The sequence below is a fragment of the Suricata suricatta genome, chromosome 3 (assembly GCF_006229205.1).
Source record: "Suricata suricatta isolate VVHF042 chromosome 3, meerkat_22Aug2017_6uvM2_HiC, whole genome shotgun sequence".
NCBI classification, from domain to species: Eukaryota; Metazoa; Chordata; class Mammalia; order Carnivora; family Herpestidae; genus Suricata; species Suricata suricatta.
In genome coordinates this window covers 167,206,995-167,234,433 of record NC_043702.1, presented here as the reverse complement: position 1 = coordinate 167,234,433, position 27,439 = coordinate 167,206,995, and the positions used below count along the sequence as shown (strand labels likewise).

The window sequence follows — 27,439 nt, the reverse complement described above, 5'->3', positions numbered from 1 at the left end:
CCCAAGAGCACACTTTACACATTATTTGTCAGCCAATTTGACAATAAATTATATTTAATTTTTTTTATGTTTTTTACTTATTTTTGAGAGACAGAGAGAGACAGTGTGAGCAGGGGAGGGTCAGAGAGAGAGGGAGACACAGAATCTGAAGCAGACTCGAGGCTCTGAGCTGTCAGCATAGAGCCCGACACAAGGCTCAAACCCATGAACTGTGAGATCATGACCTGAACGGAAGCCAGACATTTAACTGACTGAGCCACCCAGGTGCCCCAATAAATTATATTTTTAAAAAATAGTGCAACAAAACAAAAACAAAGAATGAATGAGAATCTGTCACAGCTTGGAGAGACTAAGGAAACATGACCACCAAGTGCAGCGCTGTATCCTACATCGCATCCTAGGACAGATAAAAGACAGGTCTGGGACACTTTTGAAGTCTGAATAAAGCTTATTGTTAAAAAAGAAAAAAAAAAAGAACAGTGAAACTACCTAAAAAATACTGCATCAACCCCCAGTAAAAAAAAAAAAAAAAAGTAAGATATGTCACTTTGAAAATATAGGAAGATCTATGGAAAATCATGTGAATTGTCTTTGTATAATTATTCATATGTAACTACTCTTAATATTTTGGTGATTCCTCTTACCAAAAAAAGGTCTACATATTTAGGATCATAATAAGGATGAAATGTTGACTTTTCTTTTGAAACTCACATGGATCACCATTATTTTTCCTTTACCCAAACTTAACAATAATATCATTTTAACCTCTTTGAAATACTTATACTTAGATCCTTAACACCATTTTGTCTTTACAAATGTCCGTTCTTGGTTTATTGAATGATTTCTTCTTTCTGTTGAGTGGAAAACCTAACCATCATGGTGTTATTTTCTCTAAGTGCTCGATTCACATGCTGTACTTGGTTCAGTAAAGAAAATGAAGTGCACAGAAAGAATGGTATGAGCACACTGTGTTCTTGCTTTCAGAAAGCCTAAGCAACAAAAACCTTTGCCAAGAGAACTTATAAATTAATGCTATTTCTTAATTTAAAAGTGTTCACGCACAATCCCTTTAAATAACTCATGCTCTGCAAAATCCAGATGCCACGTCCCATTTACTAAAATTTAATTGACACAACTCTTTTGTCTGACAAATTCTCCTTATAAGGGCAAAGCATGAAGAGCCCCTAAAACTGGAGCAGGGTGGCCATGGGTACAAATTACAAGGGACACAGTACGGGAATCTCACACTCGATGACTTCACAGGGGCCCTCCCAGACCACACTCCTCTTCTTTGAGAACATCACATCAACATCACATGTGAGTCTAGTTGGCCATGTTTGTAGGACATGCCCTTCTTTCCCCAAGCCCAGTTATAGATGATTTCCCCTTGAGTCAGACCCTGATTCAAAATGAGCCAATCAGATTCTCTTCCCTGAGAATTTGGAGTTGGGATTGAGAAACTCATTTGACCCTGATTTGCACGGACGACATAGAAATTTGGGAGCCCTTTGGAGATCATGTTTGACAAAGGTCATAGAGCAAAGCACATAAAACCATCTGGAGAGAGAAAGAGCAAAGGAGACAGAGAAAGAGGAGATGGGTGGGGAGGGGGGAGTGGGGAGAGAGAGGAGAGAGAGAAGGCAGAGAAGCAAAAAGCCAGAGTACCTGGGAATGTTCCGATTCCTGCTTTCAGACCTCCTGAGACCCCACCATGCTTTCTGCTCAAGTCACTCTAGATGTCTTATTTCAGCTCAGCTTATGTTATTGTAACTATAAGAACTGCACCCCAAATAGATCTTATAGTGCCTGTGACTGGACTTTTACATCAACCAATTTAAAATGCATGAAAAAACATTTAAAAATATTTCCAAAAATAAAATGTTTATTAACGCCACAAATGCTTATAAATCACCTGTTATGGTTCGAGTAAAAGTTAAACAGATGCAAGTGTTGAACTACTCCTGGGTTCTGGGAGGTCCTGAAGTAAATGCCAGGTTATTCCCACCTTTGCCAGGATCTTCTATCTGTCAAGCAGTAACTATATGCTCTGAGCTTTGTGAAGGTTATTATCATGATTTGATGGATTTGGTATTAATAAGAGTTGAATTTCAACAAATTTGGATTTGACGAAATGAAGGCAAGTCACTTTTTTAAACTGTTACTGGTTTTCTTTTCCTGCAAGGTGTCTGGTTTCATCTCATTCATCTAGAGTAAATCCTCTCAGGATGCTTGAGTCCAGCTCAGTCCTGTCTCCTACCACAGCCCAAGGGGACCCAGTGGATGGAGTTACTGGAGACCTTGAACTCTGAACCAGGCAACCTCCCTAATATAGCTTGGAAGCACCCACCAGCTCAGTATGCACTTCATTAGAATAGAAAGTACTTTAGTAATATAAACAAAATTCCAATAGACAATGTATAGGTAGACAGCTTAATTAAGAAACCTAACTAAATGAATTTTCGGTCATAAATTCTCATTGTAGTGGTTCTATTCTATTTCTCATCCAAACGTTCCATCTACGTCCTGTTGTGAAGAAGAAAAAAAAATAAAAGCATTACTTGGTTGCAAGTCAAAACTGCTATTTGTCCTGTGACTTAAATGTAATCAAGGTGGTTCTTGTCACACAGGTTCCCCGAAGTGGGTGCCCACAGAACAGCCTGGAACGCTTGTCACAAATCCAGGCCCCAGGGATCTGCTTGCTGTCTCTAGTCCAGTGGGTCTGGGGAGGGGCTTGAAATCTTGATTTTCAACAACTTTCTCGTTGATTCTGCTGTGATTCCATGCTGATGGTTGATTTACTGTTTGGAAGACGGAAGTGTGGCATTGAGAAATTCAGTTAAGATCAGCAAGAGTAAGACCCCTGTTCCAGAAAGTGAGTTGCATACTGACCAAGGCTCCCACTGAGGAGAGATTAGGGGCTGAAACCTGAACTATCCAGGACTGTATCAGCCCAGAGGAGGCGTGCAGGTTTGGGATTTGCTCCAGGGCAGTGACAGGCCAGGGGCACCACAGTGAATCGAGATGGCCGTGTAATCACAGTCTCCATGCCACACGATCGCCAGGCCAGTTCAGCATTTACCCCCATCCCATTAACGGTGCCCTTCTCAAGGCCTCCCCACCACACAAACATTGTTTACACCTATTTGCTAATCTTAATTCTTTGCTTAAAGGATTTCATTGTAGGTCACAATTCCCCAAAATGTGTCCTAGGAAACTTTATTCTATATAGCAAATATCATACACACACACACACAATTAATAATACAAGTTACCATGTTAAAGTTTCTGAGAAGTCCTACAGTAAAGAAACCTGGCTGACTCAGAAATCAAGGCTTAACTCAGTTTCCCAAGTTGAAGGAGAACCAGTTTCTTTCCTTCTTCCTATTTCATTGCTTTCTACGTGAGGCATGTCCCTGGATTTCCCTTTTCTTCCCTGCACTGAGCGTCTATGGCTTATAACTTTAATTTCAACCCAGGGATCACATATTAGTGGTCAGTACACAGTACCAAAAAATGCCTAGTGCACATAATATATAAACACTTATGGAATGAATGAATAGATGATTAAATGATTATGTATTTTTTACAAGAGGACTATTTTTAAGCATTGAAGTCAACAATATTTTTGGTGTTTAATATTCCTCTCTGTGTGTATGTTTTTAAGCATTGAAATCAACAACTCTTTTGGTGTTTAATATTCCTCTCTGTGTGTATGTTGTATGTACAGACGCAGCCTGGGCGTCTGGGTGGCTGACTGACCAAGTGGGGAGGCCACCTCTTCCTAGAGGCTCTCCACTGGGGTAGCCCCTGTGGTCCTCATTAGCAGAGGAGGCTGAAACCCGCCCGTTCCCTCTCATCTCAGCTTGTGCTCTGTCAGGGTTTATCAAGATCTTCCTTGCTCAATTCACGGGCAATCATTATTTTAGAACCTGAGATAGGAAGGCAGTAGATTTTATGTGATTAGCTGCTGAGATAAACGTTAATTAGTTTTCAATTTCCATAAAGTACCCCACTGACAGAAAGATTTGTTAAGTCTGTTAATGGCTAGAGATGATTGTTCCAAAATTAGGGTGGGGGGGGTGTAGAGAGCTATGGAGACAAGGGATGGAGAGGAGTGAACATGAGCAGGAGCGCATAATAGATTATGAAAATAAATGGAAATGGTACCAAATGAATCACCACAAGACCTAACAGTTGATGATCATTAGGAGAAGATGAATCGGGGACTGAGAAAAGGTAAGAGACAAAAAGTGGTGACAGGTCAGGCATTTTTATTGTCTGACTGCACACACACACACACACACACACACACACACACACGCCATTGAATCCGAAATCCAACAATTGGGACACGTGTGGTAACATAACTACTAACTCTAGACCCCAATGTTGAGTCAAACATGGACCCCATGCTGCTTTTGTCCCATCCAGAAAGCTGAGAAATTCTCATTTTTATTTAGGGCAGGGGAAATTGCTTTGGATAAGGGCCAAAGGAGAAGGGAAAGAGCAGGAGTTTAGTGGGCTTATTTCTCCCGGATAGCACAGAAACTAGTATCACGGGTGTGGACATGTAGAGCTAGGAATTAATCATGCATTTGGTCTCCAGGTCACACACACTGGCTTGGGTAAGCCTCTGAGCTCCCTGAGCCTGTTTCATCTTCTGCAAAAGAAGAATATTATTTGCATCCCCCTTATGAAGTATCAAGGACTAAAAGAAATAATGTGCACACTGCCCTCAGCATTGCACTTGGCACGCATTCAAGGCATGCTAGTTAACAATATGGCTGTGGTGGGATTGAGCCACATCACCAAAGTGCAAAGCATCTCGATGCCATTGGTGCTTAAGTCCTAAAGATGGCTCACTGCCAGAGCCCTGGTGACTGCTGTTGGTGCTTCTAGCTGCCAAAGGCAGCTGAGAGTCTTGCCAGCACAAGACTAACTCTGAAACAAGTAGGCTCTAAGCCCAGAGTTCCACCAGCCACCACTCCCACCACCCAATCAGTTCACTGAGCCCAGGAAGGGACACACTGTCAATGCCACTCATCCTCTCTGCTTCTGGGTCTGGGGGCCAAGTCATGTCCCTGTAATCCTGTTTGTCCATCCAAGAGAATGAAATAAATGAATGTTTGCAATAAAGATGCCACAGTTGACCCTTCTTTTCTGCTTCCAGCTCTGTGTTCCCTCCAGCACCGTCTTCCCTCCCACAACAGGCTGATCAGATCTGTTCTTTACCAGTGGTGTCAAAAGCCAGGCTCAAAAGTTTGAGTCATGGCGCTCACCTATGGTAGGCAACCTCTTGCCCCAGCAATTCGATCACTTGCAAGTAGCATCAGATGTCTTGGCTTAGTTTTGTCAAAGCGTGTTTCTGAGGGGGCTGGGGAGTCTAGGAGAGCCAGGACTGTGTGGGATTCATCTGCTTTTATACCAAGTTACCCAGGAGAAATACTGCACCCGAAGGACTCAATCCAACATGCAGCTTAGTCCTATCTTAGTGACACATGAAACCCAGAACCATTTTTATCAAGCACACCTCATATGACTCCAGACCATCTGTCCTAGGACCACATCAGAAAATGGAGGCCATTATTAACCTATTGTGGTTTCTTTTTTTTTAAGTTATTATAATGTTTATTTATTTTTAAGAGAGAGAGAGAAACAGAGTACAAGTAGGGTAAAGGCAGAGAGACACACACAGAATCTGAAGCAGGCTCCAGACTCTGAGCTGTCAGCACAGAGTTCAACATGGGGCTCGAACTCACGAACTGTGAGATCATGACCTGAGTCGTAGTCAGATGCTTAACTAACTGAGCCACTGAGGTACTCCAACCTACTGTGGTTTGTTAAGAATATGTGTTTTCAAAATCTGGGTTAAGCATATCAGAAAGCTGAGTAAGAAAGTGTAAGGCCACAGGGAGAAAGGTGACTTAGAGGCTCTGCTTCTCTCCTTGCAAAAAACAACAGAAATAAAGAAGGGAGGGAAGGGGAAAGGAGGGAAGAGGGGGAAGGAAGGAAGAAAGGAAGAAAGGAAGGAAGGAAGGAAGGAAGGAAGGAAGGAAGGAAGGAAGGAAGGGAGGGAGGAAGGGAGGGAGGAAGGAAAGGGAAGGAGAGAGGGAAAACATTTCACTAAATCACTGAAAAATTAGAGGATGTGACTAGAAGTAATAATATACAAGGGGAAATTCCTCATGATGATTTATTCTTATGTTCTTAAATAAGCAGGAAATAAATATAAAACTTGGGATAAATACACAGCTTTCCTCTACAGAAACAAGATGGTATCTGGAAATATCTTCTTCTTTATTTCTTTATTTCTAACACAAAGAATAAAAAGCACATGATGCAGTTAGAGGTGGATTGACAGTGACATTTCATTAATGGTTTGAATAAAGCAATTTCTTTCAAGCTCACAGTCCCAAACAGGCAACCACAACAGCAAGGTAGTTTCCCTTCTAATTCTGTGTCAGAAACATCCATTAAAGATAGATAACCATACATAATTATATATATTTGATTTGGTAGACATTTTTTGAAGGAAAGGGAACTTTATACTATTTTCAAACTCAACCTTTTTTTCCTATTTTTTCCTGTTCTGTTTTTGAAGAGAGAAGACAATGTGACTGCATAATGATGTATCAAGTCAATACTCCTGGGGGTAGATATCACACAATACAATGCAACCTCGTTAGACTGTTCTGGCCTTAAATGGTGTACGATACACAACATTCAAATTCAAAAGTCCGTCTCCAATCCCGGAGGTCTGGTCTGCACTGCAAAATTATCTGGAAAATTCACACCGAAACCTTTCATGATCCCAAATTATCTAGGTATTAGATATGTTGGTATAATTGTGAAAATAAACATATATCACTGGTAAGAGAATAAGCAAAGGCTATTTATTCAGAGTTTGATATAGCAAGGGAGTCAGCCACCATCCTATGCGCTTGGCAGAGACTCACATATAGAAAGAAATGTAAGAATGGTTTTTTAGGGGAAAAAAAGAGAGAAGGCTTTGAGTATGCCCTAACTGGAGGCTGTAGAGATGGAGAAGTTGTACCTGAGCTAACCGGAAGAGGGCATCTTCTGTGATTGGTTTGGGTGTGAATTTGACTTTCTCTGGTTGGTCCTAAGCTGGAAATAGAGGCAAAACTTGGGAAAGCTCTCCATTAATCAAGCTCTGGCTATTTGGAACCAACTGCCTATAGGAGTTATTATTTGGCTTCCTTGACTGGTTATGCAGAGTGGGTTGGCTTCCTGGATTGGTTACTGCAGATAACAGGATGCCTTCCTGGACTTATTGCTGCATATTAAGGGTCATAGTTCTATTTTTATAGGTAGTCTGGCCATTTTCCAGAGGTATATTCAGTGTCTCATAATTAAGCAATTTCCTATATGCCTGTTGTTGGTTTTCTTCTGTCATGAATAACCTGAGAATTTTTTTAAAATCCATTTCTTTGGACTTAGTATGTCCTTTTATTTATGGCATCTACTTAGCCCCCAGTGGTTTGGTTAATGGCTCACATGCTCCATGGTTTTACTTATGTGATATCCCATTAGCCAAAGCAGTTCCTTCTCAAGTGAGGCTTCATTCATTCATTCATTCATTCATCCAACAAATATGAATTGAATTATTACATATTACTCTATGCCAGGTTCTAGGTAGAGAGATACATTAGTGAACACACTTATATTCTAAAGGGAGAGGGAGTGGAAAATTAGGCAGAAAAATAAAGGAATAATTAACAAAAATGTCAGACGGTAAAAGTGCTCCGTGGACATCTCTGAGGAGAAGGCATTTCAGCTGAAATATGAATGACAGGAAGCCAGCTCTCCAAACATCAGAAGGAGGAACAATCCAGGCAAAGGGACCAGCTAGGGCAAAAGTTCAAAGACAGAGGAAACTGGCACCTTTAAGGAATTAAAAGACCCATGTAGCTAAAACATAGTGATTGAGGGAGAGTAATAATAGTGGAAAACAGAGAAATAGGCAAGGACCAGAACATCTGTGGCTTTTAAATGAGATAAAAAGATTATTATTCATTTTAATTCTAGAATGATAGAAAGGCATTGGAGAGTTTTTAAATAGCAGAGGAATACCATTCTACTTGTACAAGAGATGAGGTGGCTGAGATTAGGATTATAGCAATAGAGGTCGCAGAGTAGGTGGATCGGAGCATAAGACAGATGAAGTCACAGGATTTGTTAAGAGATGGGCTATGCAGATGAGGAAAGAGAGGAACCTTCGATTTGGGGGTGAGCAACGGGGTGGGTGCTAGTAACATTGAATGAGATCAGGAAGGCTGGGTAGGAGTAGACTTTAGAGACAAGAATGAAGAATTCTTTTGGTGTTTATTTGTGTGTGTTGCCCTAGTGTGCACATCTGGGGGAAAGCAGTTAAAAGCTGTGGATATGTAGTTGAGAACAGTATGTGCAGTCGGAAGGCCACCATGGCAGCTTTGAAGACTCCTCCATCTCCAGTGGTTGTAAGGCAAGTATGGCTGAGTATCCAGCCTAAACTCCATATTGTAAAGTTTGAAAGGTTACAGTGCCAGTTAACTGCCTCCATGCCATGGCAAGAGCGCCGTGGGAAGGAGTGGAACCATGAGATGCGGGATGTGATTATTTGGAATGACGTAGATGGGACTGAAAACTTTGGACCCCTGAAATCCCTCAACATCTCTTGTCGGAGGAAGCAGTTCTTCTCCCACATTCTCCCTTTATTTCCTCCTTCCACTCAGCCTTCTCTGGATAAAAGGCTTTCAGTGACTGCTCCCAGGGTACTTGCTCACAGGCTGATGCCAATTCCCCTCAGGCCACCACTAGCAGCGGCTGTCATTTCCTCCAGTTTAATAATAAAGGTTAGTTCAGCCAGAAGGGTAGACGACCCATGAGGAGGAGTCTACACATAAAAATAATTAGAAGACCTCCCCAAACAGGAGTAAGGGAAGCTCAAGGGTGGATTGGAAGGGCATTAGATTACAAGGAATAAATACTGATTCAAATAAGTTGATTTCACTGACCCCAATATTAGGGTTTAGCGTTTTGGCCAATCAAAACCTATAATTAACAATGGCCTTGAATTTAAAAGATCAAAGTACCAGAAACCACTAAATTCTGCAGAGCAATGCATTTGAAGAGTCAGTATGTGGGAATATTGGGATGGGTCCATTATATGCACTCTCCCTGAATATTCCCTAAATGTACTTCTCCCTGTCTTCCCACCCCCAAGGAAGAGGGCCCAAAGGACAATCCTTTCACCAAGGAATAAAGAAATGCATTGGTGGAAGGGGCACCAGCACTACCGTAGGCTCTTGTGGTGGCTGTCCTCTATGGGACAGGGAAAGCGCTAGGGAAAGTGCAATAGATTTCAGTTCCCTGATCTAAATGGCACCAGTGGGATCCTGCATGGTACAGGCCAGGTGGCATCACTTAATTATCAGAGATGAGGAGGACAATTACTATCACAAGCCACAATGACAAAATAATAATCAGAGTGTTTTAATGTGCAATGATGATTAATTCATCACAGGGTCCCTAGACGTAATATAGATAAGCTGTCTACTAAGGTTGCCTGACATACACAAAAGGAAATATTTTAGGTCTGAAGTGCAGAAAGCTAACTTAAGTTGCCAAAATGAAGAGTCTCAATGCTTTAACCTGTTCCTAGAAGTAAGTCTGTTTCTACACTCAGAGCCAGATTCCTTTAAGTATGGACTGTGTAATACAACCATTGTATACCATGTAACTTGTAAACCATAAAACTCATGCCAAGCCTTCATCACAGAGATTTGAGACATTTACCATGGTAACTGTACACTGGAATAGAGGGAAAAATAAATTTCCTGGAGTTATTAGATACTGAGTCTGAAATAATGCTGATCCCCAGAGGTTCAAAATACTATGACAGTACACTTGGCAAAAAGGGGCCTATAGAGGTGAAGGGTAGATGTAGAAGTGGCATATGATATGATATGATATGATATGATATGATATGATAGTAAAGATCATATAATAGATGGAATCTTGGTCCAGCTCATCTTACAACGGGCCCATGGAGATTCATCTGGGGTGGTTCCACTGGTCACAGACTATATAACAGAAATAGAATTACTAGGTAAAAAGCAGATTCTGTACATTATTCCCTTCTCTTGCAGTAAGGCTATTCTGTTAGGAAGGACCAAGAAGAAATACTTGCAACTGACCTCTTTCACCTCCACCAAAATAGTAAAGCAAAATCAATACCACAAACTTAGGGTAACTGCAGAAAATAGGATCTCTGTTAAGACTTGGGAGATGCACAAGTGAAAAATTCTCCCAAATCCTCAATAAACTTTCCTATGTCTGGTGCAAAACCTAGATAGGCAATAAAGAATGGCAATAGAGGAGCACCTGGGTGGTTCAGTTGATTTGAGCATCCAACTCTTGACTTTGGCTCAGGTCATGATCTCACAGGTCATGGGGATTGAGCCCTGCGCTGGGCCCTGTGCTGACAGTGTGGGGCCTGCTTGAGATTCTCTCACGTCTCTCTCTCTGCCCCTCCCATTCACAATTCCAAGCACAGAGCCTTGCTTAGGATTGTCTCTCTTTCTCTGTCTGTCTCAAAATAAATAAATAAACATTTAAAAATAAAGAATGACAATAGATGAATGAATACACAATTATATTCTTATAATCATAGTTCCAATTCTAGAGGAACAATATTTAATAGAAAAAGTGAATCACCACCCCTGACATCAGATGCACAGCTATTGACTTGATAAATGCTTTATTTTCATTTCAGTTGGTAACAATAATCAGTAGCGGTTTTCATTTATGGGGCAATGTTAATAATATACTTTTACAGTGTTTCCTCAGAGTTCTAACAATGGTCTTGCTCTGTCATAATTGTTCTGATATCCTATAGAATATCACAGCATGATTGTTCACCATCAATGTAACTTAATAACAGTATGCTATTCAGAACTGGTAGTCATGGAATAATAAAGTTCCTACATGATTTAGTAAAACGTATACATGTCAAAGGGTAAGAGTTAAACCTTGTACAAAGTTCAAAGTCTTGCCACATTAACAAGTTTCTCAGGGTCCAGGACTGTTCCAGAGCATGTTGGTATACTCCTTATAAAGTGACGGACTAGTTGTTATACCCCTCTTACAAAGCACAATACCTCATGGCCTTTTGGCTTGGTGATGCAACATATACACATCTTGGCATGAAACTGTCCCATGTATCAAGTCTGTCAGTTTTGAGCAAATCTTGGAAGAACAAAGGACTCTGTGACAGATGAAAGCTATGACGCAAGCTGCCTTTTTCACCCAGAAGACCCATTTATGTAGGAACCATAGACACAGATGCAGTATGGAGCCTCTGGAAAGCCCAATAGGAAAACCACAACATAGACCATGAGTAAAAACCAAGCTCAGATCTGTCAGCGACCATGCTTGCCTTTGAAAGTAGCTTATGACTTGCCACTGGTGTAGACTGAGTTATCTGACAATGAGTCACCAAGTGACTATGTGCCCTGAACTTCCCAGAATGAACTAGGTGTTGTCTACAGAACCCCCAGGTCACACACACACACACACACACACACACACACACATACACACACGCAGAGAAGCAGTTTCTTATAAGAACAAGGTTGTATATAAAAGATTGAGCCCCAAATGGCCAAGAAGACACAGGCAAATTGCACAAAGAGATAGCCTAGACTACTATGGTACCTGTCCACACTGTGTTTCACTGCCTCTCCCTCAGCCTATTCCTATGGTCTCATGTGGTGTTCCCTATGACCAAGTAACAGAAGAAAAGAAAACACTGGTGTGGTTCGTGCACAGTAAACACCAAAAATTCTGCAGATGTTGCATTATATTGACATTCAAGGGCAGCCTTGAAAGACAGTAATAAGGAAAATCCCACCACATGGCAGAACTGTGTGCAGTATATTCTATCACATACTTTGTATGGAAGGAAAGATAGCCTGAGCTACGTTATCCTGTTTCATGGGCAGTGGCTAGCTGATTAGGAATTTGGAAAGGACAAATTGGAAAACTGAGGACAAGGAGTATATATATGGAGCTCTAAGAATAGAGAATCAAGAAATTATATTGATAAGTGCCCACTAGAAGGCATCCAGAGCTAAGGAGACACCCAATAAATAAATGGACATGATGGCCCATTAAAGATAACAATCAGCCTTTGTCCTCAGCCACTCCAGTCCTTACTCAATGGACCCATGTGCAAGGTGGCCCTGGAAGCATGAAGACTCCAGGTGGGCTTAACACCATGGTCTCTTCCCGCAAAGCAAGTTCAACTGCCCTTGTGGCTGAGTGGCCAATCTCCCAGCAGCAGAGACCCAGGCTGAGTCGTCCCTGTGGCATTATTCCCTGAAGGGACTGGCCAGCATATAGGTTGGTAGTACTGGACTCTAACTGTTATAAAATAAGTAGCATCTTGTCTTCACTGGAATAAACTTATATTTGCTTTTCTTACCTGAAGTGTTTCGCTTAGTGTCATTATTTGTAAACTGAAAAATGACTCATCCATCAAGATGGTAACTCACACAAGAGAGCCTAATAGCAGTGGACATATTTTATAAAATAATGACATTTTTTGCAGCAACAAGAATTCAGTGTTTTTTTATTAAGTTCCCCAACTTGTAGAGGCAGCTGGCTTGATAAAGCAGTGACCTGGCCGACTATGGTCACTGCACTTATGGTCTTTGCTGAGACATTACACCCTACATAATTGGGTTACCAGTTTTCAGATGTTATATATGCTTTAAACAAACATCACCTTCCCATATTCAGGATACATGGGTTCAGGAGTCAAGAACTGGAATGGAAGAGGTCTCTCTCACTATTATATCTAATAACCTACTGGAAGAATTTCTCCTTCCTGTTCCTATGGACCTCAGTTATGTTTTTGGAGGTTCTAAAGGCAAGTGCAGAAAAGTTTCCACTAGGGAATCAAATTCTCCTTCAGATTAACTGGAAATGACATCTGCCTTCTGCCCATTTGGGATTCCTTTACCTCTAAACCAACAAGCAAAGAAGAAGAGATCATTGGGTGGGGGTGTGGTTAATTCATCAGAAGAAGAAAATTGGTCACTGCTCTATGAAAGCAGTAAGAAACACCACACTGAGAACAGAAGGAATATACTGGATTACCTTTAAGTGCTCCTTTCCCCATAATCCTGGCTAATGGATTTCTGTGGGAACTAAATAAAGACTTGGCCATCAAGAACTCAGCGTCTGTAGAAATTAAGGCTTGATTATCCCTCCAAAGTAAAAAAACCCTGTCCATCTGAGATGTTGGAAAAGGGTAAGAGGAAGAAGAAATTGGTGGCAGAAGAAGGCTGCTATAAATACCAACTAAGACCTGATGGTGTCACAGAAGCAGTGATTTTTTTTTTTTTTAGGATACTTACCTGTTTTCTTTCTCCTCATTTTTCCCTTACAGGCTCAAAGGAAGACCCAATGGTGGCTCATCTTTTAAGTTTCAGGGGGAGTGTAAAAAATCTGACATCCCTCCATGATGATAAAGTTGCTGATGGAATGGAGTCCTCTGAGATGCCAAGGAGGGAAAGAGAAGAGATAGTGCCGGATATCATCTGTTTACTTACCCAGGTTCAGCTTCCACCTTTCTCTGCCATGCTGCCTCCTACAGCAGTCACATCTGTATGTAGTGCATCCAACAGGACTTGCACACCTCTGGCTTCAGTTAACTGGGCATCGCCTGCATGAAACTGAAGAGTGGCAGGACAGAGACATCAGGATACCTATATACCTTCTTCCTGTGAGGTTGTCTCAAGCTGGTTATGTACCTGGACCAAAGACCACTCCTCCTCTGCAGACAACCTGCTCTATATGACTCCATCCTTGTGGGTTCTGTTGAACTCTCTGCCCTCATCCCTCAGGCCTATGGGGGTAACTGCTCAACTCTGCTTGCCAGGCTCCTCACTACTGCACACCTGCCCACACATTTGTAATAAAACCTTTTCAAAGTATCCTCATTTGAATGTGCTATCTGTTTTGTAACTAATATAGTTGGTAACCACAACTGAGAAGATGAAAGAGAAGCTGATGATAGTTATTTTGACCCAAAGTTACTAGTATGTGGTGATTTTAAACCATCCCTACAAATTATTCACTATTCTTCCCTTTAAGAGGTAGAACTTAATTCCCTTCCTTGAGTGTGGGCTGGACTTAGTGACTTGCTTCCAATGGAAAGTGGAGGCACCTGTGTACTGTTTCAGAGACTAGGTGATACAAAGCACTTGTGATTTCCTCCTTGCTCGCTTGGATCAGTTGCTCTGGGGATAGCCGGCTGCCATGTCATAAAGGCATTTAAGAAGCCTTGAAATGGCACATGTGATGAGGAACTGAGTCCTCCAGCCAACAACCATGTGGGTTAATCATCTGGGAGGTGGATTCTCCAACCTCATTCAAGCCTACAGATGATTGTCACCCCTCCTGACTTCCTGACTGCAACCACATGAGGTAATCTGAGCCAGGACCACCCAGCTAAGCCACTCAACATTCCTGACTCACAGACACTGTGAGATAATAAATACTTATTGTTTTAAGCCAAATACTTATTGTATTGTTGCATAAGTTCAAAGTAACTTGAATAACAATAGATACCTGATATAGTTGGAGACAACTAAGATGATATATTAATAACAACAGTGATTAATATTTATTGGATGCTTAGTATACATCACTTACTGAGCTAAATGTTTCATTTAATTTTCACACATACTCTATGAGGTAAGTATTATTATTAACCTCATTTTATAGATCAGGAGCCTGAGGCACAAGGAAGTTAAATATCCTGCCCAAGGGCACACTGTATTTCATGGATTATATTATGCACATTTTTTCATATTTAACATCTCTGAAATCAGGATGCCTTTTAACAATCAATGATGTCTCACAATTTCTGGTTACCAGACAGCAGTTTAACATAATTGCAATTGTGAGCACATGTGTGACCTTGGCCATGGTTGTTCATAGAGTTATGCTTCCACTGTTACATGTACTGAACCTAAGAGCTGTTTAAAATATTTTCAAAAGTGTATTCTATGACTTGGAAATAAAATTAAAAGTTACTGTGTAGACAAAAAGACAATAGAGCAACAGATCATAAATTTTATATTTGAGACACAAATTTTTACTACTGAAGGAATAACAATTCCATATTTTCTAGCAAAATAACTACAAACTCCTTTATGAGACCTAAAAAGGAAGATGCCCATAAAAAACTGAAGCTGTTTCTCTTTATTCCTGAGATATGTGCAAAAGAATTGCTTTCCACATGTCAAGCAGGGCTCTGTAAAGAATGGCCAGATTCTTGAAAAAGAAAAAAGAAATTTTAAGGCAATAAGACACTGGTAGAACTGAAGCACGTGTCACATATAACCATGAAGAAGGCATTGCTTCCTAGTTTAACTAGTGACATTGTTTTCCATCTTAGTGTTTAAAGTAGTAATGATGAATCTCATGATTAGTGGTATCTTAGAGATGAAACAACACCCTACGTGTGAAATTTCGGTTTGAAGCTGGGTGATGTGATTTCAGAATTCATTTTCTTGATCATACATAAAGTGTCTCCTGTATGACCTGGCTTGTTGGGAGCTTAGAAAATGCCTCATAAACTCAGTATGGTAACTAAAGTAAAATTTATTCAAAATTATTTTCCATCTCTGAAAAAGTTCAGGGGATTGGGTTATACAACCATGGGAAATGCTTAATACTACTAAACTATGAGCTTAAAAATGGTTAAGATGATAGATATCATGTTATGTATATTCCAATACAATTAAAAATATAAACAAACAAATACAAATATTTTTCATCTCAAGTATCCAGTTCATTTCTATCTCTGGACCATGATGGAAAGTACTGGCAGGCAGTGGAGAAGGAAGTTAATCTCTGTGCCATAATATCAAAACAGCAGTGAAGCTCTGTATCCTGATCATAGTACTAGTTACATGGATGTACACATTTGTCCAAACTCATCAAACTGTGCATTTAAATAAGAACATTTACTGCATGTAAACTATGCCTCAGTAATACCAAAATTGAATTGAAAATTTGAGTGGAGAGCAAGGCACAGGAAAAAAACAAATATTTAGTAAACATTATTGATACTAAAGAAGCTTGGAACTTATTGAGTTTTAAGATTTTGAATCTTATTTCATAATTCATATTTGCTTTTCCATCTGAGTTTGGTGCATGTGCAAGTAGAAACTTCTCCTTGTCTGTGACATGCACCTGATATGCCAATATCGTTTCCCAAAAGAAGGGTTTGACAAGATGTGTCCATGATGATCCCATGCTGGTTCCCAGAGAAAATCATTCCTTTATCCAAATGTTCACACACATTTGTTTAATAGTCCCATTTGTCAATTTAACCTGGAACAGAATACCTATTAAGTCCAGTTGACAGAATGATTTCTTTCTTCACTCTCCCTTTATGAAGTAGACTGAAGCTACTAGCTAGTTTCTTTGCCCTTCAGCATCAAGTAGTTGGGAGGAACTTCTCAGGTCCTCCCCGGGCCCAGAAAAGAAGGAAATTACGTAAGTCTTCCCCTGACTCTTTTCTTTGGTTGCTGGTGGAAATCCTGGGCCTATACTCTCAGAAGAGTTCAAATCCCTTGGACCAATGGATCTCATATCTTCTTGAGCCATTTCTCTTTGTTTATGGAGATAAACTAATACTGGGGAAGGTGCAGAGGACTACTCAGCGCCTGCCAGGAAGGCTGGGGAACAATTTGTTCCTCTAGAGCACAAGTGTTAGATGTGATATAGGAAAGGAGAGGAAAATTGGCACAAGTAGATAAAGCCATATGATGGGTTTCTCTCTGTCACATGCCAAGCAATGTGACTGAAGAGTGGAGACCCATTTCAGCCTTAAGTTGCAAGAGTTTGGCTAGATAGTTTGTTGTGAAGATAACTGAAGAGAGGCTAGATAGACTGGCCACCATGAGAGTCCACACCAGAAACAAAGGGAGAGGGTGTCAGGGTCTCCTTCTGTCCCTGTGTGGTCCTCTACCTTGACCACAGAATTACCCAGGGTTTACTTGACTGCCAAGATCTGTCATAGACCAGAGAGAGGCAAAGCAGGCATAGGCATGCACAAGTGAGCTCACAACATAGTTACTGTTAATTTTAGAGAAACAGGTGATCTGAGGGTGGGGATGGAAACCCCAAAGTCAGAGTATAACTATGCAGTAACTCACATGGACTTTGCCAAGAGGACTCAATGAAATGGCTTGCTAGTTCAGTACCTCTGTTTCTCCTACTGTAAAGTGAAATCAATTTTTGATTATGTTTTTTCTTTCTCAAGTTCTCTCTCTTCCCATCCCCACTTTACCTCTCCTTCTTTTCTTCTTTTCTCCTTTTATTCATTTATTTAACTGCTATTTCTCTAACTGCTCCAGGCCAACAAAATGATGGGCAAACCAGAGTCCCTGCCCTCGCAGAGTTTAAAAGCTAATGAAGAGAACATATTTATTTAGATAAATATGATCAAGACAAAAAGGAGATGACTCACTTAGTTATTTAGTTACTCTTAATAGAGTAACATGTGAAGTAATATGTGGAGAAGGCCTCTGTTGAAAAATCCTGACCAGATTTTTGAAATGAAAACATTATACAGTTGACAGGTGAGATAATGACAGTGCATCACTGCAGGGTATCAGCCGCTTGACCAGGATGCGTAGGAAGAATGAAAGGAAGAAAGAGACAGAGAGAAAGAGCAAAGGCCTCTCAACTAGCTCCCATTTTACCCTCACCTCTCTCTGTTTTCCTGTGATAAGAGCCTGACTCCAGCTGACTCCACATTTCATCCACAGTCCATATAGCCAGCGGCAACTTCTTCTCTCCCTGGCCTTTACATATACCCGCCCCCCCACCCCGGAGCAGGGAGGTGACTGGGGAGTGGAAGGACATGCATGCTGGGTTCTTGTGTCCAGGACATCAAGACGGCAGAGGAGGGCACTGGAGAGGGCTAGGTTTCCAAACCACACTGTCAGGGTGAACTTACGTTGCTGTTAATGACTTTGACGTTATTAGGCTAGACAGAGGGATGTCGGTGTGAATCATCTTCAGTGTTATTCCATATTCATAATGGACTAAATATAGTCAGAGGAATGGGACTAGCGGGCACAGGCCCCTGGATGGTCATAGTAGATGATTCCCATGATGAAATTAAGTGCCAGCCTAGCTCCTTCGTTCCCTGAGGGGCATAGAAACCTATAGCCCCACTCCAAACCAAAGATTAAACCACTACACAGTTGTTAGATGTTTACCCTTCTTTCTCAGTAGCCAAATTTAAATACCCAGGCATTTTGCTCTGATTTGTGGTGATTTAGAGTGCACAGATCCAGCCAGGGGCGGCCAATCCCAAGGCAGTCTGTGCCTCTTCCTAAGGCCGTCTGTGCCTCTGTCCAGTGCCAAAACCTTGGGGCCATGATTTTCATTAAATGAGAAGGTTAATGTTTTCACTTATGTAAAGGAGGCTATGAAGGGATGTGGGAAAGGGTTGCTATTATGAAAATAAATAAGCTTTTTTCTTTGATATATAATGAAAGGTGGAGGTAGAGAAGAAAAAGTGCAGAAAAAGAGTCATTGATCAACTCAATAAAATTCAAAATTAAGTACTCAGCTGGTAATGCCTACAATGCTAGAAACTGCAGATCATAGGCTTTGATGGGGTAAATTTAATGTTAACTGTATGCACATGTGTCATTGAGCATTTCACTTCAAATAAAGGCAAAAGAAAGTACTTATTCATTTGGTTGTAATTTATGAAATTTCTGACTATAAAATAATACATGTTCAATATAAAATATGTGAAAAATAGCAAGTGGAATTACATGTAACTCATCTTCATGTGTGTATATGTCTATACACACACCCATAGACATATACACATATACTCACCTATATGTACACACGCACACATATACTTGAGAGTTATCTACAACTTTTCACTTAGCACTTAAAAATTCATTACCAAGATCTGCATGGCTCGGTTCTATAATCACTATTACTGATTTTAGAAATAATTTTGGGAAGACAAAACAAGTGGTATTAAGGTGTGTGTGTTAGGTTGTTCTATTGTCAGCTTGGCTAAACCAAGAACCATATTACCATGATTCTGGACCACGGTTGCTAGGAGAAGAAGAGCAGGCCTGAAATTCAAGAGTAAAAAGTGAAGCAGCAGCTGATACTCCCCAGAGTTCTTTGCAGTTTGATACCATGACAACAGAAGAAGAGGTGCCTAGCAAGTTCCAGCTTATCCTCAGTCTTCTTCACTTGTCCCAGCTCTTCTGCCTGACTGTTGATCCAACAGCCCAACCCAGCCTACCTCCAGCCTCCTAGTAGCAGACCCCACAGAGGTAGGCACAGAAGCAAGGTTTCCCAAAGTATAATCTTGTGGGTAGCTAAATTACAATGCAAATTGAATTTATAACCTCACAAAATCTCTTATGTTAACTTTAGGCATTAACTGGAAAGGATTAGAACAGCAAAATTTGGAATGATGAAATATAAATAGACTCAAATGAAGCCAAGGACCTTGAACTCCCATATTTTGCCACGATTTGTTTGTTACTGGCTGCATATTGTTTTGTCCTATCTAAGATTAGTCTTCCTTTCCTTAAAGAATCTGTGATGGCATCTCTTGTCTTGCAGGACAATGCTGATCTTCCTCCAGACCTATCCCTAAAACCATGCATTACTTTTAGAGCTATATCCAGACTCAAGACCCATCAGGTCCCCTAGGGAGTCATTTCAAAGTGTGACCCATAAGGATGTAACACAGAAAATGAACCCAAGGTTTGTTGACTATATAATAAAAAAAATCCTTTCAACACATATAAGAAAGGATCCTAAAAGTTTGGATCAGGATGAAAGGGATGTAATAGTAGTCAAACACAAATTTGTTGACATGAGTACAGTAAGCCAAGACTCTGAATTCAATGTTGTAGTTTGAGGGACTTTGAGAGGCTCTAACAGTTTGTATAAAAATTAAGATCCAAGTTTATACTATCTAAAAGAGAAATGCTTCAAATATAAAGAAAAAGAATTTAAAAAAAAAAAAGCTGCACCATTTAAACAGCTAAGCATAAGAATATCAGGGGAAATAAATTTCAAAACAAAGAGGACTGCCAGAAATAAAGAGAAATACTTACTAATAATAAAGACCATTTCATCAGAAGACAAAAGAAATGTAATTGTATGTAAACATAATAATAGAGCTTAAAAATACATAAAGTAAAACTTAACAGAATGAGATAAGGAAATTAATCTTAGAAATCTTAAGCCTCCATTATTAGTAATGGATAGAGCAACTGGATGAAAATTTATAAGGCTATGAAGATACAAATGATAACAATGATACAAATTGATAACAAATTGTATGAAGATAAAAATTGATAACAAATGATATCCCAAAATGCTTTAAAATTAAATAATATTTCTTACCTTGTGTGTCAAAAAGAATCATAGGTATAAAATACTTTGAACTAAATGATAATGAAATGATAGTATGTAAAATTTGTTAGATATAGGAGAAATAGTACTTAGAGAAAAATTTTTAGTTTCCAATGCTTATATTAGAAAAGAAGAAAGATTTAAAATCAATGATCTAAGTCTTCATCTAAGAAGAAGGAAACCAAACTAAAACCACTGAAAAGGAAAAAGCAAAATATGGGCAGAAATTATTAAATAAGAACAAATAATAGAGGAAATCGACAAAACCAATAATCAGTTTTTTTTAAGGACTAATGAAACTGATAACTAATGGATGATTGATTAAGGGGAAAAAAGAAAACACAAATTACTAGCATGAGGAAGGAAAGTGGAAATATGACTATAAATTCTGTAGCCATCAAGGATAATATGCTTAAATTCAACATCTTAGAGGTAACAGACAATATTCTAATAAAACACAACTTATTAAAACTGACTCAAAAGAAATAGGAAATGGAAGTAGTCCTATTTATTTTAAAAATTAGATTGATAATAAAAAACTTTCCCACAAAGAAAACTTTATGCTCACTAGTCAGTTATGCCAAATATATAAAGGAATAAGTAATAACTGTCTTTCAAAGCCTTTTAGAAAATAGAGAGGAAAGGAAAACCCCACAATTTCTTCCTAAGGCCAACATAACCTTAATATCAAACTTCAACAAGCTCTCACAAGAAAATAAAATTACAGGTTAATATGTTTTATTACATGAACACAAAGCAATCCTTAACAAAATTTAGCAAATCTCTCCAAGACCAAGTAGAATTTATTTCAGAAATGTGATGTTAGTTCAAAAATTAAAAATCGAAGAAATCACAATGACCAAGAGAAGGGGAATAACATGATAACCACAACAGAGGTGGGAAAGATTGTCAAAATTCCACATTCATTTATGATTTTAACAATTCTCAGAATTGGAATGGAAGGAAACCTCAAGCTGATCAAAGATGTCTGTGAAAATACTATGCAACTATTATCCCTAATGCTGATGATGGCAATATATTGAATACTTTCCCCTGAAGATTGGGACAAGGCAAGGATATCACTTCTGGCTCTTATCACTTCTGGTATTATCCAGGGCAACAGGTAAAGGGAAAGAGTACACATTTGGAGAAGAAATAGTAAAATGTTCATAGATGAAATAATTGTTTACATAAGAAACTTTATGAATCCTTAAAAAAAGATACTAGACTTGGTAAGTGGTATTAGAAAGGTCACTAGATACAAGGTCAGTATAAAAAAATCAGCAAGTAATTGGAAAATAAAGCTTAAAGACCCCCTTCGTTTTTAACAGCATCCACAAATATAAAAAATGCAAGAATAAATTAAACAAGAATCATGCAAGACTTCTACCCTGAAAACACAAAACATCTGATGTAACTTAGCACTTAGATAAATAGAGATACCATTCCCATAGACTGGAAGACTCAACTTTGTTAACACGTTGGTTTTCCTTGCCCTGATCTATAGATTAAACATGATCCTTATCAGACCTGCAGTGTCTGATAGACATAGAAATTGATAAGTTGATTCTAAAAGAAATGTGGAAATGCAAAGACCTAGAGTAACCAAACAATCTAAAGAAATGGTAACCAAAGTTGAATCCTGAGCCCTGATTTCAAGACCTATCATAAAACTACAGTAATCACATATGGTATTGACATAATGATAGATCAATGGAACAGAAGAGAGGGCCCAGAAAGAGACCCCCACATATAAAGTAAATTGATTTTCAACAAAGCTGCCAAGGCAATTCAGAGAGCAAAGGAAATGTCTTACAAATTGTGCTGAAACAATTGGCTATTTGTATGGGGGAGAATGAATCTTGACCTCTACTCAATATGGTTATATGGCATATGGCTATTACAGTTAAATCAGTAAGGACTATAAATATTGTTAATAGTCGAGTCACTTATTGTTTTATGATTACATGTACTTTCTTGTAAGATTTGTTTTGTTTTAGTGTTTCCTACTGTCTTCCTTTTGTCGTTTTGCGACTCTTTTTTCTTCAAGCTTTCCATTGTATCTAGACTCTCTTTGCCATTGAAACCACTCAGCGCCATCTGCCTTGTCTCCAGGCTGTGGGATGGGTTCAAATTCCCTGTTCCTCTATCCAGATTGAAAAAGCAGCACTGCCTGAGGCTTGCTTTTAATGGGAGAAGGCAAATTTAGGAGGCCGAAGTTAACCTCACAAGCACACTTGAAGCCTCTGACAATATGTTTCTTCACAGCAGAGGGGAGAAGAAGTGGGTGTTCACCTAATAATAATAATACAATCCCCATGTGTCTTCTTCTGTGGTGATGCTTGTTTGAAAAGGCCTTGATCTTACTCAAGAGATCACTTGATCTAAGAGATGACTCATAGTTTGGTTAGTGGAGAATTGTTCATTGAAAATAGTTTTTCATTAGTATTTTGAGGGAATTGGCCCACTGCCTTCTAGCATCCAATATTGCTGATAAAATATATGGTCATTTCTCATCGAAGAGACCTATTTTTTTTCCTCTCTGAAAACATCTTTTTATCGTTGGTGTTCTGGAATTCTATGATGGTATGTCTCTATTTTGATCTTTTTCTAGTTATTTTAATTAACAATAGAGAAGGCCTTCCAATCTGGACATTGACTACCCTCCCTCTGGAAATCCCCATTGTACTATTTCTTTGATAATTTTCCTCCTCTGTTTCTCTGATCTTTCTAGAACTCATTCTTGGGTGTTCTGGGTTTTTTTTTTTTTTTTAACATTTATTCATTACTGAGAGAGCGAGACAGAGCGTGAGCAGGGGAGGGGCAGAGAGAGAAAGAGAGAATCTGAAACAGGTGCCAGGCTCTGAGCTGTCAGCCCATAACCCGATGCAGGGCTCAAACCCATGAACTGCGAGATCATGATCTGAACCGAAGTCGGACGCTTAACCGACGGAGCCACCCAGGCGCCCCCTGAGTCCTCATGTTAGACACTCTTTCCTGCTTGGCTTTTTCCAATCTTATAATTTTTAATATAATTTGTTGTTTAATTATTTATTTATATATGTATTTGAGAGAGAGTACAAGTGGGGGAAAGGGGCAGAAGGGGAGAGAGAGAGAGAGAGAGAGAGAGGGAGGGAGAGAGAGACAGAGAGGGAGATAGAGAAAGAGAGAGAGAATCCTAAGCAGATTCCATGTCCAGTATGGAGCCAGACATGGGTCTCGATCCCACGATTCCACGATTTTTGACCTGAGCCGAAATCAAGAGTCAGATGCTCAAACCAACGGAGCCACCCAGGCTTTATGAATGCTAATTATTCCTATTATCTCAGAGAATTCTAATTAGGGTTTTACTTATGTTCTCTTAGATTTTTTTTATCTGTTATGGTTTTCCATGAGATTATTTTATTCTATCTTCTCACCATCTTCTCTTTTCCAGGGCTGAAAATCCTCAGCTGTCTCTTGACCTTTAGTTCTGTTTGTATCTTAGACGAGACAGCCAAGAGCTGCCTTGGGGCTTTGTGCCAGTAGGCAAGGTGTTCATCTCTCAGGAGGTGGCCCAGGACCATCAGGCTGGAAGTGCATGGCTATTTTTTAGGGAGCTCTCTAAAAGAGAAAATGCAGTTATTTTTCCTAAAAGATATCCAATTTCTCAGCTTAGGAAAGAATATCCTGGAAGTCAAGGCTATGGAGGGGCTAAGGAATGCCAAGTGCTCCATGCATGTGATTTCAATTAATCCCTCAGTTCATAACGCCATGGTGTTTCTCTGTTCGTTCTCCCAGCCATGTCCTTCAGCCTCTGCCCCGATCCCTGTGACATGGGAGGCTCCCGCTCTGTCTTTTCCGGCCTCAGCTGCCCCCCCCCCACTGGGCAAGGACTTTGTGGGGCCAAGGAGGGATCCATCCAATATTTAGTCCTCCTTCTAGACCATGCTCTGAGTAACTGGGACTCCAGAATTCCCTGCCCACTCAGCCCTAATGCTCCTCCTTCCAGGCACTACTTGGGCCTCCCCGCCCCCAGGCCTTGAATGGCAGCCAAGAAGCACCATTTATGTATAAATCAAGCAACAGTGTGTCAACTGAGCTGACTGTGCATGTGCTTAGGAGGCCCTGAGTGGTGCAAAACAGGAAGCTGGATGGGGGGAGGGTTAAGAAGGGGGTGCCAGCCGGGGCTTGGGGGACCCCACATGTGCAGTTGCCTTGGGCCCCAAGATTGACAGGAGGGAGCTTATTTTCCTGGGTCTTCGGTCTTTCTCACTCTGGTACTTGCAAATTCCAAGCCCCTCTGGGATTCAGAAGGCAAACAATTTCCTCAGTTGTATCATCTAGGTGTCCTCTAGGCTGACGGTTCTCAAACCTGACTGTGTAGAGGGGTGACCTGAGCCTGTTAAATACATATTCCAAGCCCCACTCACAGAGTCAGACTCAGTAGGTCTGGTGCGGGGTCCGCAGATTTACTTTCCTAACAAATGGCTGTTGTCACCAGTCCACAGGCCACAATCTAAGTAGTACTGCTCACTTGAGGCCTTGTATGTCCTGATTCAACAGTTACAAATTTCCTACATTTTTTCTCAGTCTCTCTCAACACCCCTCCACCCCCTGCTTCTCTTTCAAGAATTTATTTGAATTTTTCATCTCTGGTGTTCTCTTCATGCTGTGTTTTATGCCTTTAAAAATTTTATCATTTTAGTAGCTCTTCAAGAGGAAGAAAAGAAAGTGTGTATGATCAATCAGTTGTATTTTTCCTGAAAGTTCCATGAAAGGTTTTTAAAAATGGGTATTTAAAGGGGTAATTTTTATTTAATGGAAAATGAACTGAAGTGACTGCCTCGCCCTCCCGGTGGTGACAGATAAATGGAGTGTTCCATATTATCATAAAATAATAGTATTGAGTCTAAGACTGGGTTTGACCTCTACTTGACTTAATGCACATGGATCTCACTCTACCCTTGCAGCTTCATCTGCAAAATGTCAATATCATAATTATACTTGATTCTTGTCTAATAAGAGTGTTTTGAGGTTAAATGAGAAATTATTTATGAGACAGTTCCAGGACCCGTAGTAATTAAGCGCTGTTTTAATGTGGGTCCTGGCTCTGAGTTGCCTCAGACCCCACACAGACATTGTCTAACGTGCCGTTTCCCAGGCATGTTGGAAAGGAGGGCCCTGCGACCGGTGGAGACAAGCCCTGGGACCAGGCAAGCCTCTGTCGGAATTGGAGCTGTGCCTCTAGCGACCAACTCCTGGCATTTCCCGCTGAGCACAAGATGGCGTCAGGCCAGGTCTAGCAGCAAGATTTTTTTTATGTTTTATTTTATATTTGAGAGACAGAGATGGAGAGTGAGCAGGGGAGGTACAGAGAGAGAGACAGAATCCAAAGCCGGCTCCAGGCTCTAAGCTGTCAGCATGGAGCCTGACATGGGGCTCAAACCCACGAACTGTGAGCCATAGTCAGACGCTCAACCGACTGAGCCACCCGGGCGCCCCTGGCAGCAATATTCTGAAGCGTGTGTCAGTTCATAAGAAAACAATAGAACCCTAAAAAATAATAGTACGAAATCCAACTATTGGCAAGAAGACAAAATGCTGCTAATCAGGTAATGCATAAAAGCCATACAATCTTGCCTTCTGTTTTTCTTTACGATGCAGGAATTAAAAGGAGTTATTATTTTCATCTATAAATTAGCACGTATCTCTTTAAATGACAATGCACAGTGTTATCCAGTGAAACATCTATTCTTACATTTTTGTGGCACCGCATCATGACACAACCCTTCCGTAAGGTGCTTCAATAGCGTGAATCAAGATCCTCAAAAACAGTCATATCTTTTGACTGAGCAATTCTTGCTTTGTATGTGTATGCGTGTGTACATGTGTTTATCTGTGTGCGTTCATGTATACGTAGACACATACATGTAAAAAAGAATATTTTTCTTCCTAAACATGCATTTTTCTTCTTATCTATTCATCTATATAATATATATCTTAAATGATGTATATGACATATATCCTAGAAAATACTTCATATGAAAAAATATACATAAATGACTCTACTCTCTATCATTTGCTTTAAATACCTTAGTAGGAACAGCATAAAAAGTATGTGTTCCTTTTTACCTATATCCTCTGGGCAGATAGAAATAATAGAGTTCCCTAAACAGAAATTTTAGTAGTCAGGAATCTACTCTCCAGAGGGAACAAATACTTAAGAAGTTTGATAATTATATGAAGGATATTAGAAATGATATTTTGTTCTGCAATGGATAGCTACTAACGATGGTGGAGGTGTTGTATGAGTAGACATTGTGTGTCTGGGGACTTAGAGATTTTCTAAGAAACCATCTCAACATTGTCACCTTCTCTAATCCAGTCTAGGAGATAGGTTCAGCTTCCTGTAGACCTGAGTCTTATAAAGTTGATCCCGGTGAGGGAATAGAGGCAAAGGATGCTGACTTCTGATGGTGATTGATTAGAGACCTTGGTCCCTTAAGATTCAATGGACTTCTTCCTTTCCTTAGGTTATAAGAAGCTGACGATCCATCCCTGAGGGAGAACTGTTCCTGAAAAGCCAATATGCCTGGGGCTGTGGGAGCCCTGAAGTCTGTCCTGAGTTTTACTCTGATTGATGAATCAGCATCTTCATAACCTGTTTTGAAATACTGCCTTGTTTGCAATCCCCAGATAGGCAATGGAAGGTAAAAGAGAAGTCTTCAGAACTTAAAGGTGAAGTCTGGGGTACAGGTGCTCCAAGGGAAACCACAGGCCTCCATTCAGAAGGAGCTGAGAACCATGAAGAAACATGCACTGTAGGTGATGAAGACCACCAGGCCCCAAGTGCAGGACCTTGAGGGTGGTCTTGTGAGTCAGAGGGCTTCCACTATGAACCATATTTGAATTTCTACCTTTGGGAGCCAGAAAAGCAGCTGACACCATGGGAGCTGAG

At 40.2% G+C, this 27,439-nt stretch overlaps 1 long non-coding RNA gene across 1 annotated transcript; it reads left to right on the top strand.

Annotated features, from left to right (window-relative positions):
• Positions 1-14,443: 14,443 nt before the first annotated feature.
• On the top strand, positions 14,444-27,141 carry LOC115287247. Its single transcript, XR_003906367.1, has 2 exons — positions 14,444-14,496; positions 27,015-27,141. It is a non-coding gene; the product is annotated as an uncharacterized LOC115287247 (long non-coding RNA).
• Positions 27,142-27,439: the final 298 nt, after the last annotated feature.